Below are 19,765 nucleotides of genomic sequence, written 5' to 3' on the forward strand. Positions count from 1 at the left end.
ATTTTCAAGTGGGCCCCACTGGTAAAACCGCGGTTTATAACTTAAAACAATTAGTGTCACGTATATATAGATTTGCGCTATGTGTGCTGGCCTGCTCCCAATTCCCAGCAATAAGCAGCGGTCAACTGTAAATATGCTGGGGGGGGGGGGGGGGGGGGTGAAAATAATAATAATACATTTTATCTATTAAAATAACTTCCTTTTTGGGACCACTATATAGACAATTTAATATATATTCTAAAGTTGCAACAAGTGGATGGAAATTTGTCTATTTTTTTTCACATTTGTTCTTAAATAAATATGAATACTGATGGATACATACACACACACACACACACACACACACACACACACACACACACACACACACACACACACACGTGTACAATGAAACAGAAATATCCAGAGGACGGAAAACACCTGAATCCAAATATTTGGTTGTAAAACGTCTTTTCAAGGAGTACAGTGAAGTGTAAAAATATTGTGTAAATATATTTTACACAAACAAATAAATAAATAGTAAATAATATTTCAAAAGAAATACAACATATATTTTCAATACATTTATAATATTTATAATTCAACACAGGCCAAAACCGAATGTTGCTACTTCCAATGATAAATAATAAAATTCTGGTCACGGAGAAGAGCTAACACCCTTGACTAAAGCTTACTGAATATAACCCAACTGTAACTGTGACCATTGGATGGCAGTGTTTCCACACTTACAACACAGCTGTTACCGACATGCAAGTGTACCTGAAGAATGGAAGTCAATCCTTCAATGGCAGTGCCCATATTTACATAGACATAGCACACAATACATAAGACATACTGGCCCTCTAGAGGTTTCCTTTTCCAATAACGCTCGGCACTGAAAGAGTTCATTATGGACAGCGGGCTAATGGGTTTGGTCTTTTTTTTCCATTGTTCCGCAATATCATCTTGCTGGCCAGATTAAACTTACTTACGGGCCACGTTAGGCCCGCAGACCATAGATTTGACACCCCCGCTCTCCCGTTAATAAACTGTTTATATATTTTTTTTCTCTCCTAACCTGTATTCATAAAAGAAATCCACGTAAGGCAAAGAGTTGCATTCTGCGTATGAAAAGCGGCGTCCAAATAAAGTTTGATTGATCGATGGAGGAGAGGAAGCCGATCTACTAATCGGGCACGACCAGGATGGCGTCTGCCAAACGTGTTAGATTGCCGCGGAGTTCATTTGCCTTCATTGCGCGTTGTGGGTTGACTTTATGCAAATAGATTAATTTAGCACGCTCAAGGTGATTTATCAAACGTGAGACGAATGGCGTGGGCTGATTGTGCGGCTTCAAATAGCGTAGCGTGTGAAAGGCAGGTGCAAATCAGCCTTCAGAGTGTTGCCAGCGTAGCGTTGGTAAAATCCAGAACTTTTCTGCTTGCGTAAACAGCTTTGTTTTTGGATGCCGCTGGAAATTAGCGCAACGGGTTTTGGAGCTCCGGAAACATTGCGCTCACAAGTATAATATCGCTTTTGAAACAAAGGTATATATATATATATATATATATATATATATATATATATATATATATATATATATATATATATATATATATATATATATATATATACACACACACATACTACGTACACATACATATACACAAATATGTGTTTTCACAAAACCATGCGTATGTTGTGGAGATTCGTTTTGAGTTACTGACGAAAATACAAATTTTGAAAGATGTCCACTTTGGGATTTCCCAAAAAACAACCTCCTTATGGTCTCGATTTTCATTTCGCAGCAGCCGAAAGTTTGAAATTGTCATCGAAGTGTATGAAATCGGGATTTGAATCAAAAAGTTTCTTTTTCGGAGAGATATGCCTGATTTTTTGAAACTACATCACACACATATATATATATATATATATATATATATATATATATATATATATATATATATATATATATATATATATATATATATATAGCCCTAACACACTCACTCTCTCTCTCTCTCTCTCTCTCTCTCTCTCTCTCTGTCAAAATAGCCAGGGCTTTCCATCACAACTATTATCTTGCCAAGCCAAGGTCAAAGGCCATGAGGCTAACTCCTGTCCGGCAGTGCAGCAAGCAATGCCAAATATGGACACGCTGGTGCTGGCCGCCGTTGCTAAAGGGAATAAATGCGCCGCGGCACATTAAGCCGCTGACTTGCGCCATTACGGTTCTTGGCGGGCTTGTCAATTTTCACAGTTTTGTTTGAGTCGGTATACAAATCCCGCCGTTCGCTATTTACAACAAGTGGTTGATCACAAATTCTAATTGTCACCACAGGACATTTCTTGAAGACAACGGGTGACATTTTCAAATGGAGCACATACTACTTGAAGCAACTGTTTTTTCTTCTCTCCTCTCTCCCTTTCAACATCCATGTTTAAATGTTAAAATGAATGTGGGAAAGTGTGTGCGAAAAGAAAAATATCCTGTTGGATTGCTGATTATGCATTCACCCTAAAGCCATTTATATTCTGTGGCACCACCAGCAAGAAATAACGTCCGTAAGCCCCATGTGTAATTTTCCCTTTTCTCGCTCCTATAGAGCTTCATCTTCATCACTTTCTTTCATGTGATTAAGTCCCCTTTGGCCACGCGCTTCATAATGCTTTATAATCGAAGCCTCTACTGTACGGCGCAGAATTTGTCTCAACTTGCCATCTTAATTTCTTTTCCGTCTATTGTCATACGCCGTTCATCCCTCAAAGTATCCTCTGATGTTGTGGTGGCACGACTGAGTCAGAGGACATTTAATGACTTGCCTTCCGGGACAAATACTTCATCGTCGAGGAATGAGGCAAAAGACAGGGCGTGGGACGATATCACCTTCTGACGGTATCGTGATCTTGAGCAAAAATATCACCGTATTGAAATTGCGCCTCCAAAACATCCATCATCCATCCATCCATCCATCCATCTTCTAGAGCCGCTTATCCTCACAATGACCGCAGGCTTGCCGGTGCCTATCCCAGCAGTAGGACCACACCCCCATCTGGTTGCCAGCCAATCGCAGGGCACGGAGGGATCAACAAGTATTCACGCATCCCACTCTAACACATGAAGCATCATTCAATAGGCCAGGATGTCCTCTAATGATGTCCTCTAGCTCCGAGTCAAAAAACAAATGTCCACTACTGTGGACACAAATGTAAAGGCCGGGTGTCAGGAAAATAGACGCCAGCATTCAGCTTTGTTTCATTGCTACGCTATCTCCAAACGACTGCTCAATCATTTATAGGCTATAGAGCAACCGGTTTATTATATGCACCCCGGCAAAAAAAACAAAACAAAAACAAAGTAAACGTTGGTTCGACTTCTATTGCAGCAGCTGTCCTTTTGCTCATAAAGTCTTCCTCAATTGGTTCCCTTATTATATCTTCACTTTCTGGCTGCTTGCGCTTCTCGTAAAGCATTTCTGTCATCAACTGCTCCTGTTTTCATTGGTCTACAAAATGAGGCTGGCTTTTCACTATATGCTTGATGGGAAGCCATGAAGGCAGCATGAAAACTCTTTAGGATGAATATTGGCCAAAACCTCACATTATGGAAAATTTCAGATTTTTTTTTCTCAACTATTATTTATAGGGCCTGACTAATTAACTGGACAGTCAATGAAATCAACCAAATTCTGATATTGGCAGATTTTTTTTCACCTGTATTTAAGCATTTTTTATTTTGCCGTACTGTCCTATAAACTGCAGGTCTCAAATCATGAGAAAAAAGTTTGAGGCTTATAGTCCGAAATTTACGTTAATTTATTCATCAAATACTTTGTTTTAATGAAATAATTATTTACTAGATGCAAATGCGCTCGAAACAAACACCGGCTCTGCATTTTACCTTGCTAAAAAAACGTCATCGCGGATCCTATGGTGTCAATGAGATGATAATTCAAGCGGTGAACTTTCAAATGCTTAGTTTGCAAAAAAAGAAGGGTCATAGATGAGGTCTACGGAGAGACCGTCGGAAATGTGGCCTCCATTTTCAGGAGTGTACGTGAGAAAAAAAATCGAATAATAATAATCGGGGACCTCCTGAGTGTGTTTTGAAAGTAGTGTGTTTCTTTCCATAACTTAGCGAGTGAGAAAGTTTGTATGCCAAAGCTAGTCTTACGTCACTTCTCTCCAGTGTGTGTAAACTGATTACCTTGTTTGACTTCTTCCTCATGTTTATAAGCTGGCAGCATCGGAAATAAGTAGAGCAGACAGTACCACTATGCACAAATACACACACACACACACACACACACACATTCTGTACATACAGTTGAATCCCAAGGTGGAATCACTTTGGTATCTTTTGACAGAAAAGTTGGAAGAAAAAGACGCTCAGGGCGGTTTCACTTGCAACCAAAAAGTTTTGATTGAACATTATCCAACAGCTGGCTAATTTAGGAGCCGCGGCGTATACAATAGCGTAGTAATGTTGTGTGTTAGGACATTGGCACAACACCGCAACTTGTTTAGCGCTGTTGAAACATCGTCCACGATAGTGGTTTAGCTAATGCTAAATGCTAGCGTAACCACCAGTCACCGCGCTGACTCGCCATTACATTTGTTCTAAATAATTCTTATAAATAATGGAAATAAAGGCAATTTTATTTCTGCTCCACCTTGGGATGAAATGAACAGCATAGCTCTAGTTTTGCCTCAGGACCAGAAAAACAATCAGGACCTCAAAAGGTGACAAACCATGTATAAATAATGCAAATAGTAAAAGACACCGTTTTATTGAAGTTTCTTGTGTGACAAGACTCCAGATGTTTATAATGAGCATCTATCTGCCATGGGAAATCTGCTGTCACTGCCAAGTACGTGAAGGGCTTTGGCATTTGTCACTGGGAAAGACTAGAATTTCAAATCAAGCACAGCACATTTTCCAGGAAACAAAAAGGCTTCACAAAGTTCACCTGCACTAAACATAACTTGATGATAGTAAGGGAGACATTTGATCAGGTATAACAGACGCAGTTAGGATTCATCGTAAGCCACTGATTAACTCGTTCACTAGCCGCCCAATTAAAATGATTTTTTGATCATATAGCCATCTGTGGCAGGAATATTGTCACATAGAAATGGATGGATGGATGGATGGATCGATAGATAGCAGCTAGCTAGCTAGCTAGCTAGAACGCTATATATGATAGATACATAAATAGATAGATAGATAGATAGATAGATAGATAGATAGATAGATAGATAGATAGATAGATAGATAGATAGATAGATAGATAGATAGATAGCAGCTAGCTAGCTAGAATGCTATCTATGATAGATAGATAGATAGATAGATAGATAGATAGATAGATAGATAGATAGATAGATAGATAGATAGAATGCTATCTCTGATAGATAGATAGATAGATAGATAGATAGATAGATAGATAGATAGATAGATAGATAGATAGATAGATAGATAGATAGATAGATAGATAGATAGATAGATAGATAGATAGATAGATAGATAGATAGATAGATAGATAGATAGATAGATAGATAGATGTGTAATGCCTTTGATCGTACAAAATACTAAAAGGGTTAACATGCGCCCCTACTTTGGGAAGCTTCAGAAAATTCCGAGCTTTATAAAACGCTAAAAGGGTTAACGAGCGCTCCTACTTTTCAAAGCCGGGAAGGTTGTGCAAATTCCCAGCATTTTATTATGCCTATTTGGAACCCAGCCCATTCGTAATCTTTCAAGGTGCAATTGAACTGGATGGTTAATCAAAAGCCAAATGTTATCCATCGCCAAGTCAATGGTATGGAATGTAGCAGAAGAAGTGCAAAATTATTAATAACGGGTTGAGATGAAAGTGTGAGGAGCAGATCCAATTTCATGGCTGTATTACTCGAGAAATGGTCAGACGCGTGGCGCGTCATTTGCGGTTATCGCGCTGCTTTTTTAGCTCAAGTCAACGTAAAGTCACCTCAGATGCAGCTTGAATTCAAAAGAAGATTTTATGAAATAAGGCAAGTGGAGTCATTTTTAAAAAAAATGAAAAATAAACAGAAATTGACAGTAGTTACACTTTTTTTTTTACACCTATGTATGCTCGCTTTGGCTTTTAAAATGTTAATGAAAAAAAATCAAGAGCTCTGACTCAGTGGGCATCAAAAACAGTGCCAAAAGCTTTTTTTTTTTTTTTTCCCTCAAAAGCAGGATGAGCTCGGTTAATATTTGATTTGTTTGATATGAAACTGACCTCTCTCCCACACGTTCCGATGCGGATGCTTTCATTTGCGGCATTGCCGTCATGCAAGTTTTCATAGCTGTTCACTTTTTTTTTTTTATTCTCCGAAAATGGCTCACAAAGTAGCCACATTGTATAAAAGCACCAAATATTTTGACTTTTTGGATCATTTTTATTGCAACACGCTGGTGGTCATTCTTGACTCCAAGAGTTTCATTTATTTTGTTGTAATTTTTTGCAGTCGAATGGCATAAAACTAAAGCACTAATTGCATTTTAATGTGTAATGAATGTTTGTGAGATGGGGGGGGGGGGTAATTAAAGGAACAAACTAAGAAAATGAATGCAAATTAGATAAGTGCAATCAATCCAAATAATTTAATTTATCGACCTGAATGTTAATGTTATTACTCAGTAAAAAAAAAAAAAGGAAGGAACTGGTAGTTGGGGACATTGTTTCCACCAATTTGCACTCTGTTTACAAAACGTACTTTAGCATTTGGAGATTTCTCCCGCCGTCAACACTTGCTGTAAAGGAAACCAAATTTCTTAATGATAGAAAGCACCAAAGTCAATTGCTGCATGTGTTTTGACCGATTGGAGCTACCAGACCAAGTCCTCGTGACCTCAATCGAGGACAAGGCAGTTTAATGGCAGCGCACTTTAATGCGTCATCCTAAAATGGTTGCCGTTCCTACTGATCACTTTTGAATGCGCCGCATTGCGCCAAATGGATAGGGGACTTTTGTTTTAGGTCTATCTGTTTTGACCCATCGGGGCTACGCTACTAAGTCCTAGTGTGCTCGATGGAGGACATCCTGACCTTTTTAATGATGTGTCCATGTGTTTTACGTCCTCGTGTGCTCAAATGAGGACAGAGACAGTTTCAGGGAGCACAATGACTGCACAATTTATTGCATTATCCTAAAATTATCCCGTTGCTACTGATAACTTTTGCATGTACCGCATTAAGTCAAATGTCTAGTTGATATTTTGCCCCTTTGGAGCGACCATACTAAGTCTTAGTGTGCTCAACGGAGGACATGCTGACCTTTTAATGATGTGTCCATGTGTTTTGAGCCACCAGGACAAGTCCTCGTGTGCTCGATTGAGGGCAGAGACGGTTTAAGGGATGAAAATGACTGCACACTTTAAAGGGCCAGTGTGTAAGATTGAGAGCGTTTTTCATTAAAAAGGAATAAATGAAATGATTGTACACTTCCAAAAATTGCAAATGAATGCGTTCTTAATGACCAACGGTATGTTTTAAATATAGTCATAGGGCTAGTTATGATTCAATTATATTACATTGGGGGTGGCACTCCTCCGGAGGCGGCCATGTTTCTTATAGCTACAGACAATGGTAAATGTCCATAATGAAAAACGGTCAAAAGCTCACACGTCGTCCCTTTGATGCGTCATCCTAAAATGGTTGCTGTTGCTCCTGATAACTTTTGCATGTACCACAATGTCAAGTGTGTAGTTGATCTTTTGACCCATTGGAACTACCATACTAAGTCCCAGTGTCCTCAATAGAGGACATCCTGTTTTATTGTTTTTTTTGTAATGATGTGTCGTGTTCTGGGAGGAAGCAACTCATTTTGCTGTGCTGCTGAGACAAAATGGACACAATCGCGGACAGAAGTGCGTCTCAGGGGGATATCGACGTTTTCACCCGATTCGGGCCGATACGGGCATTGGTAAAATCATCCGACTGGAGCGTTATTAAATGCTTGGATGTTGACAGCGGGGCCGTTAATCTTCTTCCCAAAACATTCTTAATACTCCAGAAGCGTTTGGACAGAAAATATTAACGGCGCGGTTCGATCACATGTCGGAGTGCATGTTAATGCTTCCTTCTACCAGCTATGTGGGGACTTCAGTCATTAAATGGCCGCCTCTGCCAATCCACTTAGCTGAAGAGAACTTCAGTCTGCCCGAGTGCTTCCCAGGGGTTGTTAAGAAAAACAGCTTGAGGCTCTTGAAACTTGGGCACAGTCTTTCTTGTCAGGGATTTTTTTTTTTTTTTTTCGCCCCCAGTAGCCTTGATTGCATTCCCCGTTTATGTTTAAACGGGGAAAAGAGAGCGGACAAAGGGTGACTTTTTCCGCTCGCTTATCAATGGGGAAGATTGTAAAAATAGATGAGGATCATTGACCGGGTGGATGCAAAGGGCATCTGCCGTTAAATGATGGTGAGCCAGCAAATCGGCTTTTGGAGTGCAAATGAGAAGACAGGTCAGGAAGCTAAAATAATCAGAGGAGGAGCTCCTTGCCATTACTTGCTTTTTATTTTTTAACTGCGGGCTTTATATGCAATTTACTCCCTGCTCTCTGAGGTTTATGGCCGCTTTTTTGGGGCAATAAATCGACACCTAACTGCTTACAAATATGCTATTTGTCCTTCTGGCTGTGTTAATTTCACAAGAGATGAATGCGTTTTTGTTGCATGAAACGATATGCTAACGAACGCCTTTATTTTTCTAAATGGGATGCAGATGGGTGACGAGTGAAAGAAAAACTCTGAATAAATGGATGAGGGGGATGTTACAACCTGATGATGCCATACAGGTGCATTGAGTGCCACAGTTAATGTCTACACACACTACACACTACACACACACACACACACACACACACACACACACACACACATATATATATATATATATATATATATATATATATATATATATATATATACTATTAATCGTAATAGAACTTTTACTTACCATATTATAAGTGCTAAGTAGTATTCTAAGTGATTTGATCGTTTTAATACGTGAAAGTGTTAATAAATAAACTCAAAGTAACACAGAAAAAGGCCAAAATCTTGTAAACATTTCAGACAAAAACTGTATTTTAATTATGGGGAAATTAAGCATTTTTAAGAGAAAGTACATGTCCGTTATTTTACGGTATTTTATTGGCACCCCAACTGCCAAAAGATTACTGCTTTTTAAGACTTTTTTTTTTTTTTTTTTTACAGTGTGAGTTGACCCAAAAGCCCTTTTTTTTGTGATCCATGATTGGGTTATTTAAGACCAGACAGACCGTTTTAAGAGTGTTTTTTTTTGTTTGTTTGTTTGTTCAATTTTGCATGTGTTTTTTTTCTTATTTTATATTTTAAAAGCTATGAAATGTATGGCTAGCTTCAAAGAGTAGCATTTTCTTCCGCAACATTTTAGCAGGATTTTAGCACACTCCTGGTTGTGTGACAACTATGTTGTATGTTGTTTTCAGCATCTGGGTGAAATTTCAGCTCCCTAGTGTCTTTTTTCAATGCTTCCCCTTTGATGTGAAATGCCTTTGATGTAACTATAATAACCGTAAATGGGTCCATATTGCAAGATTTATCCTTGTTGAGGATGAGGCACAAAACGGCTAGCAAAAAAAAAAAAAAAAAATTGTGTTAATCTGAAGGTTGTTTCCCTAAGAAAAACTCAAATCCATCTGCATGAAAACACAAAGGTTAAGTTGCGCGGCCACCTCAATTATTCTGCTTCTGCTTCTCATTTGACCGAAATCAGGGCCTCCAAGGTCTGGTCTGGCCCCGTCCGGACCCGCGCGTGGGCTCGCTTCCATTTTCGGACTTTTAATGCCTGCTGATGAGGGTTAGCGAGGACCGCGGGGCGTTCGGTTGATTTGACCTGCGGGCGTTCCCCCACGAGCGCCGAGGCCTCTCCGCAGCTCGATAACCCAACGCTAATGGCTGCCAAGTGACTGGCCGGGAATGAGAAATCGCCCTCATCAGTTAGGGTAATGGCGTCCCCGGGCCCTCGGCCCGGTCCGGAAGAAAACCGTCGGATCTGCGCACGGCCTTTTTTGCGTTCATCACAAACGCGCACCGCGTATGGCGGTGGCGAACCGAGGGCCGGCGAGGCCCGAACGTGCCCAAAAACTCATTTAGTCATACATATTTTCAGATAGCGTCATTATGGATGGGCGGTTCTGTGTATGACATACTTTTTTTGCAGCGCTATATATTAAATTTGTTTTTGCATTTATGTAAAATAATCGCGAGAGGAGGTCGGCCCACCCCTGTGGTGGCTAGTCCGCTCGTCAAGTCCCGGCAGGGAAAACGTTTCATCGTTGTCTCAAAGCTAGCGGTGGATATGAAAATCGAGATCTTAAAGGGGCAGTGTGTGAGATTTAGACCATTTTTCACTGAAGAGGAATAAACGAAATGATTGTAAATGTCAAAAACTTGCAAATGGATGTGTTCTTAATGACCAACAGTATGTTTTAAATATAATCGTAGGTCTAGTTATCAATAAATTATATTACGTGGAAGGTGGCAGGTCTTAAAGGGACAGTGTGTAAGATTTAGACCAATTTTCATTGAAAAGGAATAAATGACATGATTTTAAAATTCAAAAAATTGCAAATGAATATGTTCTTAATGACCAATAGTATGTTTTAAATATAGTCATAATTCTAGTTATGATTCAATTATATTACATCGGGGGTGGCACATCTCTGGAGGCGGCCAAGTTAATTATAGCTATGGACAACGGAAAATGCAGCACCTCCTGCAGGCCGTAATGAAAAATCTTACACACGGTCCCTTGAAGGATGAAATTTTGCATGGAAATCTCAAAATGGACTGTAGAAAATTCATATTTTCATCAATTATATATATATATATAAACTAATTCATCCAAGATTAAATATCACATTTTTACCAACTTTCTACAAACCTTGCAACATATTTTTACTTTCTGTGAGTAAAAATTTGCAAAAATTATCATAAAGCCATCAACTAACCATCAAGAAATCTGAAATACAAGTTTGAAATGATCTTTTATAACTCTCAAGTGTGACTCATTGTGACGGGCGTTTTTTTTTTACGTCTTCTCGTGGAAACAAATGTCAAGGTCTAGGTTTACTTGCGCCCGTCAGAACCACATTCCTCCGGTTTTTGAACGCAGCTTTCCAAAATGCGTATTTTTTTTCCCTTGGACTTATCAAAGCAAAACTACGTCAACGTCTATTTTTATCTTTCTTTGTTCCGGTGAATAGCCCTCCAAATTTGAGTGCGGCTGCCAAACGCTTTGACTTTTAATGCCAAGTTAATGCTTTAACATTGACGGCTCCAAAAATACGAATATTGTAATTGTAACGGCGGCAGCACCTTTCAGCCATCGCAGATTGGCAGTTTTGACTTTATATGAGCGTAGCGCGAAAAGAAAGAAAAGACTTTGCATTACGGCCGATGCGTTAAATTTTCCTATTGTAACGACTGATGGGAAAATTAAGCATTGGCGCAACGTACCCCTATGAGAAAAATATCCCGCTGCCTTTTATCAAAGGATTAAAATTCAATCAAAGACGAAAGTGTGTTTTCCCTTTGGCGCGGGCCAGTTATTGTTTTTCTTAGTCCGAGCGCATCATTTCAGAAATATTGGAAACCATGGAAATTTTTCTGCGAGGGGATTGAAGGGAAAGCAATTACAGCGCGTCAACGCGAGATCAAAGTACTTGGCCGTAAAATGCCAACGGGACAAGTTCCCGGCCCCGTTCCCGGTCAGCTGAGCCACTTAAGAGTCGTGGCGGCTTTCGAGCCTCGTCGAGGAGTCATTCATTGCTCGTACCGACGTTGAATACTTTTCAAATGGATTTTTGATGCGGGCAAAAGTGCATTTTTAAGGCAATGTGATTAGTTTTTGTTTGGTGTTGTTGTTTTTTTCTTTTAGAGAATACATTGCCTAAACAGTATAACATATATATATATATATATATATATATATATATATATATATATATATATATATATATATATATATATATATATATATATATATTAGGGCTGCAGGATTATAGCCAAAATACTAATCAGGATTTTTATTGAAATCACCGTTGTTAATCACGATTGTTCATCGCATTCTCGTGAAGGTGTGAGCGAGATCGTTTACAGTGTCGCTCACCTGTGACTTGCTTGGACGAAGGGTCCCCGACGAAGTGCACAAGCCATAACTGACGGACTTATGAAAAGTTTCAAGGATGCAGGCTTGAAGAACGCCATCCGCTTAACGTGGGAGTGATTGAGGAAGACGAGAGAAAGGGTGTGTACCAAACACTACGTCCTGGTACTCATGTGGGTAACCCCTGAGAAAAAAGTAAAAAGGGTACATTAGTTTTGCCATAATGCTCATGTAAATTGTATTTTTTATTTTTTTTTTGTCCACGCAGCACACCCTAATGTGATTCGGATGACATGAAAAGGCCGTCGGGCTTTTCAGGAGTGGACGGTGCATCTACGCGAGTGTCTTGCCACTTGGTGCAACTTGAAAGCAAGGTCTCGTTGGCCTAATAGCTTTCATCCGCCGTAAAGAAAAAGCGCTAATGCGGCGCTGCGCGTGTATAGCCCGCGTACCTGATGTACACTTTCATTCAGCCACTCATCAGCAGTCTTCTTCTTTCCAGTATCCAATTTAAAGATCCTCAGAGTAAGTTTGGAAACGTGGCAGCTCGAGGTCCTCCTTCTCATGGTTAATGCACAGGTAGTCGACGGCTATAAAACGCTAATCCGTATCCTATTGACATTCCAAGCATGCAGAGCGTCTCACTAATGGCCGGTTGCATGGATTGCGTGGAAGTGGGCAGATCAAAACTTAAGGCATTCGCTAGAGCGTAGATATCATCGCGCATTATATGAGGAGCTGCATATATTTTTCATTGGTTTGACATTGTGGGGAGATGCGAGTGTAGCGCCACATAAATCAAAGTGACAATACAATGGACCTGAAATGGATCAGGGCGAGACGCGGAGGGTACGAGTAGCATGCGCGTTCTCCTGCGGTGACACACACACGGCCAAAACGTTATCCTGCTTCCGTGGTTGATTTGTTGACTATGTGTGTTATTAATCGAGTCTGTTTTGTAATTCATTGAGGAAAATTCGTTTGATGTTCCAGACTCATTATGTCACAGAAATAAAAGCTTAATGACTTAGAAACGATTACCGTATTTTCCGCACTATAAGGCGCACCGGATTATAAGGCGCACCCTCAATTAATGACATATTTTCAAACTTTTTCAATCACAATATAGTAATACTCAAAGTCATAACAATAATAACTCTCAATAGCATCGTAATTCGGTTTCAATATGAGCAACCTTGTTGAACTGTAAACACACAAAAGAAACAGGTAAAACTTACTTCATCAGTTCATTCGCCATCTACCAATCCCAATCTCAATACTGATCCATATATAAGGAGCACCTGATTATAAGGCGCACCATCAGCTTTTTAAAAAAAATAAGGCTTTTAGGTGCGCCTTATAGTGCGGGGAATACGGTACGTTGAAACTCTTTCTAAGATCACGTTTTATGTCACACCAAGGGTTTCGCCAACTACCGAATTTGTGAACTTAACAAAATTCAGAATTCAATTATTTTTCTACTCGAGGAACAGTGATCTGCGGTTTGTCGAAGAAAATACAGATATTATAACGGATATATGCTGTTTTCATTTGCAAGAGAACAGTGGGTAACAAAACGACCAAAAATATTTCGCACTCCATGGTGGGCAACAATAAAAAGGAAAAGATATATTACTCACATAACTTTGCTGGAGAAAATTTGAAAGTGACTGACCAACAAGTTTTAGAAACTTTGCAATGTCCCTTTATATTTTCAGGAAATGTAAAAATGCTCATCAGAAAAAAACAAATTCTCAAGAACGTAACAGATCAAGTAAAAACTTAAAGTAAAAAAGGTCTGAACTGAATATACCGTATTTTTCTGACTATAAGGCGCACACAAAATGCTTGGAATTTATAAGAAATCAACAGTGTGCCTTATAATCATGTACAATCATTCAACAGACGTTGAATGAAGTTTGACTAATTTGCTGTATCGGTTTGTTTTCTTCCTTGAGCCTTATAACGTGAGTGTGACTCAGTACCCGTATATACGGCAATGTCCAAAAGTCTACCTCTTTATTGAGACTGTGCCCTATAATCCAGTGCATTTTACAATCCAAAAAGACGGAACCTATAACAAGACTCGGACTCGACACAGTTTTCTGTCATCTCTAACTTGACTCTAACTCCCTGACATTTGACTTGGAAGTCACTTGGTCTCGAACGCAGCCATTATCCATTCAACGAAGTCCAATTATAGCTGTGTTTCCATGACACTTTTTCTTAAGATAAGTGATATTTGAGTTGTTGAGGTGTACTTTAGCTGCAGGCTCCAGCATACTTCTAGACAGGGTTCTACTTCGAGACAGGGTTCCATCAAAAAACTCTGCTTCATACCCAGGAAGAACACAACCCAAAAGATCTACCATTTACTCTGCTTACGTTCCAAGCCTGAACAGAGGCTGACCTGAGCACAATAACAAAAATGGTCCTCACACATATAATTAGAGACCGTTAAAAAAGGCTTACTCTAATACATCAAAATGGACCTCAGTGTTTCCACAGAAGCGTGTTTAGCTTCTGAGGCGTACAGCATGTATTGAGCGTGGGTAAAAGAAAATAAATGACTTATTAAAATCTTACACGGAGACTGAAAATGGGCAAGATAGATGAAACACAGTGACTCTTCCTGTTCCTTGCGAAAACACGTTTGGCGCAGAGGCTATTGTTCCGCCTTAGCGGCAGAAGCCTTAATGAAAAGTGCTGGAAAGCTCTTTCCCCATGCTTTCACTTTTTGGAAGACACTATGATAGATGGTCCATTTTACAGCCTATTTCATCCGCAGTGCTCTTCTAAACAGTATTTTTAGGGTGCTTTTACGTGAACCATAAGTTTTTTTGCAACTTAGTTATTCATCAGAGAGATGGCGGAAAGACACACCGGCTTCCAGGAAACTGAAGTCCAACTCCACGGTCCTCTACCTGTGTCGTCGTTGTTTATTCCCCTGAATATCTTCCAAGTCGACACTTTTCTCCATTCTTGACCTTGCGGATGGCTCGAAGCGAACGTATGCGAGTTTGCCAAGGCAACATGTTAGAAAAACAAATATCAGAAGCCAGGGAAAACGTTGATTGAACTACCGACGAGCCGGGCTCAGCTACGCTAACTAAACCAGTCCCTCTTATGTTGTGACACCCCGAAGCCAGGTCCGAGCAATGAGCCGACCTAAAGGGGAATGCGGAGAGTCGCTCGGCCCTCCGGGTCACAATAACACAAAGAAGCCGCGTTAAAAACGATCAGCGGGACCTTGTGCGGGTTTTATATGGTTATAAGGTCTCATCTGAGTACGCGCGTGACAATTATGCTTGTGATTTCCATTCTGCCTGATAAATGGCATCTACAATTTTTACTTGGATGATTGCTTTCCATAAATCTCCTCAGATTAAATAGTGTACCCTGCGCTGATGGCACTCAAAAAGCAATCTCCTTTTTTAATGGCATCCAGCCATTCAGGAGGTACAGTAGACTCCGAATGTACTCACTGGCCTTATTTCACGGTGATGAACTAAAGCCATGTTTCCATCGCCGGTATCTACTCCGCTCCACACCAAAGAGCGTCGCGTCTCCACCGCCGCAACCCGACGGCTCCTCCTCACCTCGCCAGTGACGTCATTTTAACAGCGGCCTTACATAACCCAAAATATGGAGAGTACGGAAGGATTATTGCGCCTGTTGCTGTTTCGGAATATTGCATCAACCGAAAGACAATATCCTTTACAAGCAAGGTTGGAAGCGAAAGGTTTCTGTTCTTTTGCCGCTATTTGTAGTTTGTCGTTAATGGTGGCTGTTTTTCTCGAAGGTTTGCACTGCCGGTTTCCGCCGGCGTTATCTAGCCTACTCTTAAAAGCTGAATTTGAAATGAAATAAACAAATGACATGCAAATCAATCATGTTCAATTTATTTCTTTGGATTACTGCTTAAGATTTCAAAACGGAAACTTCACACAGCATTGCAATTTTCTGGGTTTGTGGTTTTAATAAGCTTAAAATCTTGTAACCAGCAAAGTTACAACAAGGACCTGCTTGAGATTTGGAAAATCGCTTGTAATGATGAAATCAAATGGGATGGTTTCACATTTAATGTTAAATTACCAAAATAAAGCAAATTTTACATGCGATTCAAATTATTCGAGAAGTACATGTACATGTTTTGGAACTGGGGTATTTTTTGGGGAACTCTAGTCGACAAAATCCATTTCCAACGAGACATCTACCTGAGTCGACTGTTTTTCCGGCATGCATTATATTGTGGTTCTTAAAAAGCGGCCCAGTCACAAAACGCGATTTAAAAACTTTGGAGGCCATTGATGGGTCCAAGAATGTCGTGGTGCAGCGTGGTCGGGGTATGGGGTATGTTGAGGCAGATAGGGAGAGAGGCAGGGTGTGCTCGAGAATGATCATTTAGGTTACAAATGACAAAAACAAGAACGTAAACTGCATAAAAGTTTAAAAACCCCAAAATAAAATAAGTACAAAAATACTTAACTATAGGACTCGAAATCACAGGAATAGCTCACACGAGGGCAATGAGGAACCGACACACAACAACGTCTACTTCCACAATGGCCCGAAAAGCACTGAGAGGAAACAGGAAACTAAATGCACATAAACGAGACACCAAAGAACGTTGAGACTACGAGTTGACACCTATAGGTCTTACCTCTCAACCTCCTCTTTGCAACCATTTAGAAAAGAAGGCAGCGTGACATATTGAAAGTCGTCATGTTTTGACAATCCATGCAATATTTTAGCCTCCGTGTGTCTTTTTGTATGCTTTTCCTTTGATATCGCGCATCAAAAACATCAAAAAGCTCACGGTGGGTCAAAATTTCCCCTAGGGGTTTATGAGGATAAGTGGACTCAATCACACAAGGGGAACAGAAACACAAATAACTAAGAACAACACAAACGCAAGACAGGAACGAAACAAAAAATACTACCCCTCCACCCAAAACATAACATTTGAATACGCGGCACGGAAAACCAGACGGGTAAAAATGCCGCCGTTAACGACGGGCCACACGCGTTCGGTATTTGAAGCCACCGGCGCGGTCCATGGAGAAGCAGCGTCCTGCCCCGGAGGGAGGTCATGTCAAGCGAGGCCACGGTTGACGCATGGCTCCGAGGCCTTCACACATCTGGACCCCTTCACCCCGCCCCCGCTGCTTCCCACAGGCCGGATTGCCCTCGCCTGTGGACAGCAGTGTGTCGTGGCAGCTGGGAACTACACATGTTTTTCTCCTACCCTGTCAGCAAAAGGTCAGGAGGGTTCCACAACCGGCGCACGCTCACATCAGGGACATTATTTCCTACAGTAAGCAGAACGTGTCACCGACGCTAAAAGGCTCTGTGAGGTGAATAATGATTTTAATCGTCGTCACGGAACGCAAAAATACAGCGTACAAATATAGGTTGTTGTATTATGTATGTATTATGTAATATTGTGTTATGTATTTCGCTGTGTTTATTGTGTTCCCTCCCTTTGTCTAGTAGGTACAGTAGCTGAACACTAAACCACCACAAGGGAGACGTTGACCCTGTTTGAGAATCATTACCCCAGCATCTGTCTGCAACACAACAGCGCAAGCGGAAAGCTTGCCACGAGCTATACAAGTACGCAAACCATTTTTGGTTTGGCACAATATAGATTTATGGTTTTGTGAAAATGTATTTTTTATATATATATATATATATATATATATATATATATATATATATATATATATATATATATATATATATATATATATATATATATATATATATATATATATTAGGGAAAATCTAAATTGGAAAGAAGGCGGTAGTTTGTTTGAAAACACAGCTTGACATTGTTTGACAGGTAAGGGCACCCATTGGTTCGTCACATTAATAAGGGATTAGAAAGGAACACATTTGTGTTAAGTATTAAGGAGATTATACGTATCCAGCCAACCTCAAACATAACAAAACACAGACACTGACTTGATAGAATTTTAGCTTTCTTCTCATGTGGTAATGAGTCATAGTTGGAGATCCTGTGTTCAAATCTCAGCTCAGATACTCCTGCGTGGCGTTTGAATATCTTGCTCGGAATATCACCGGAAACTCTATTTTTCTTTGTAAACTCTATGAATGGATGTATGAGACAGTCCAACATTTGAAGTGGCAGACAAATCAGACCTATAAAGGTTTCGGATTTCTCATTAGAAATAGGAAAATATTAATACCTGACATGTCGAGACATCTGGTCAAAATATAATTATCCGAGCATATTAGAATCGTGTCAGTCTGTGAGAGTAAAATTAGAAATTCAATCAATTTGTCACAAGGACAATTTGGACGTGAATTGAAAATGACTCGTGGGTAATGGTCTGCGTGAAAGTTTCGGATGGATCCGAACAAGTTCACTTAAAGGGACGGTAGCACGATATTTTATTCTTTCAACAGTGTACTATGTGCATATAAACTACATTTGGCACATCGGCGGATGTATTTCTGATTAAATATGAGTTTAGTGGTTCCGATATTTCGAATTAAGAAGTGAAAGGCCTCGTTAGCAGCGACCGGGCATCTTACCGCGTGGCTGCCTTGCCCCCTTGATGACGTAGCTCAATGGTGGCGGGCCGCACAAAACGGATCAATCTAGAAATGCATCGATGATGGAAAAAACGTTTAGGGTGAGAAATCAACATCGGAAGACGGTCAAAAGCTCCAGAAAGTTGACTTTTCTTAAAAACTTGGACAAACGTGTTGAAAATTCCCCGTGTGACTTTTCAGTAAACAAGTAATGTCACCCGGCGCCGCCGTCGCGCTGTGACCGGAATGTTTAGCGGAATACAAACAATTCAAAATGATCCGCATTTGCCATTAGCGCGTCTAAAAAATGAACCCCGGCAAATAAATGGTACAATTAGACATAATGAACTCACCTTAAATTGAAGCCATTACACAGCCGCTTGAGTTCATTACATTAAAGGCAGAAGTTTGAGGCAGCGCTCCGCGCTAATGCCACAGTTTACTCAAGCTGCTCCCTTCTCCAAGTCATCCAATTCCACTCCCTCCCTCATGGCCTTTGTAAATAACATCCAATCATTTACAATAAAGCCCCCCGCAGAGATCTAAGTAATATGATCCCGCCGTATTTCTAAAACCGGGTAATATAAAACAATAGCACATGAAAAATAGAGATGGAAGGCCCCAAATAGAGGCCCCGTTCCACTATACATTACACCGTGGAGGCAAGTGCGGGGAAATATGCTGACACCGGGCCTCTGTCTCCCTTTCTTGCCCTCTGTGGACACTTCATAAAACAAACGGCGGGTGTAAATTTAGAGTATGCGGCCGTAAACAATGGGCCGCGGGGAAAAGTTTCGAGAGTTCAGCTTGGATAACAGTTTAGCCAGGAGAACCTGCCGATGATGAATAGCTTTGTTTGTCACCTTTCCTCCTTCTCTGGGGAGCGATGATATGGATCACGGAGGGAAAGACGAGAGGGGGGTACGAGCGGGAAGGAGCGACGGCATCCTAAATAGAAGCGCGTTCCGACCGCCGTAGGAAATGTATGCATTTTGCGCCGCTAATAGGCGCGGGCCGATAACTGGCTTGACGGTTTACTGCTGTGTTAAAAA

General features: G+C 40.4%; 1 protein-coding gene across 2 annotated transcripts in view; it reads right to left on the bottom strand.

The window, feature by feature from the left end:
* pcdh17 (protocadherin 17) overlaps positions 1-19,765 on the bottom strand; it is a 132,837-nt gene that overhangs the window by 100,895 nt on the left and 12,177 nt on the right. Inside the window, exons 3-4 of one of the 2 annotated variants that reach the window (XM_088413310.1) lie at positions 18,714-18,779; positions 12,156-12,336 (exon numbers count right to left, since the gene is read on the bottom strand). The gene's annotated coding sequence lies outside the window, so the exon portion shown is untranslated. Of the gene's footprint in view, positions 1-12,155; positions 12,337-18,713; positions 18,780-19,765 lie in introns of those variants that run through there. The other variant, XM_088413308.1, reaches the window with a different exon arrangement.

This window comes from Hippichthys cyanospilos, chromosome 4, assembly GCF_059441005.1.
Source record: "Hippichthys cyanospilos isolate Australia breed blue-spotted pipefish chromosome 4, RoL_Hcya_1.0, whole genome shotgun sequence".
Lineage (NCBI taxonomy): Eukaryota > Metazoa > Chordata > Actinopteri > Syngnathiformes > Syngnathidae > Hippichthys > Hippichthys cyanospilos.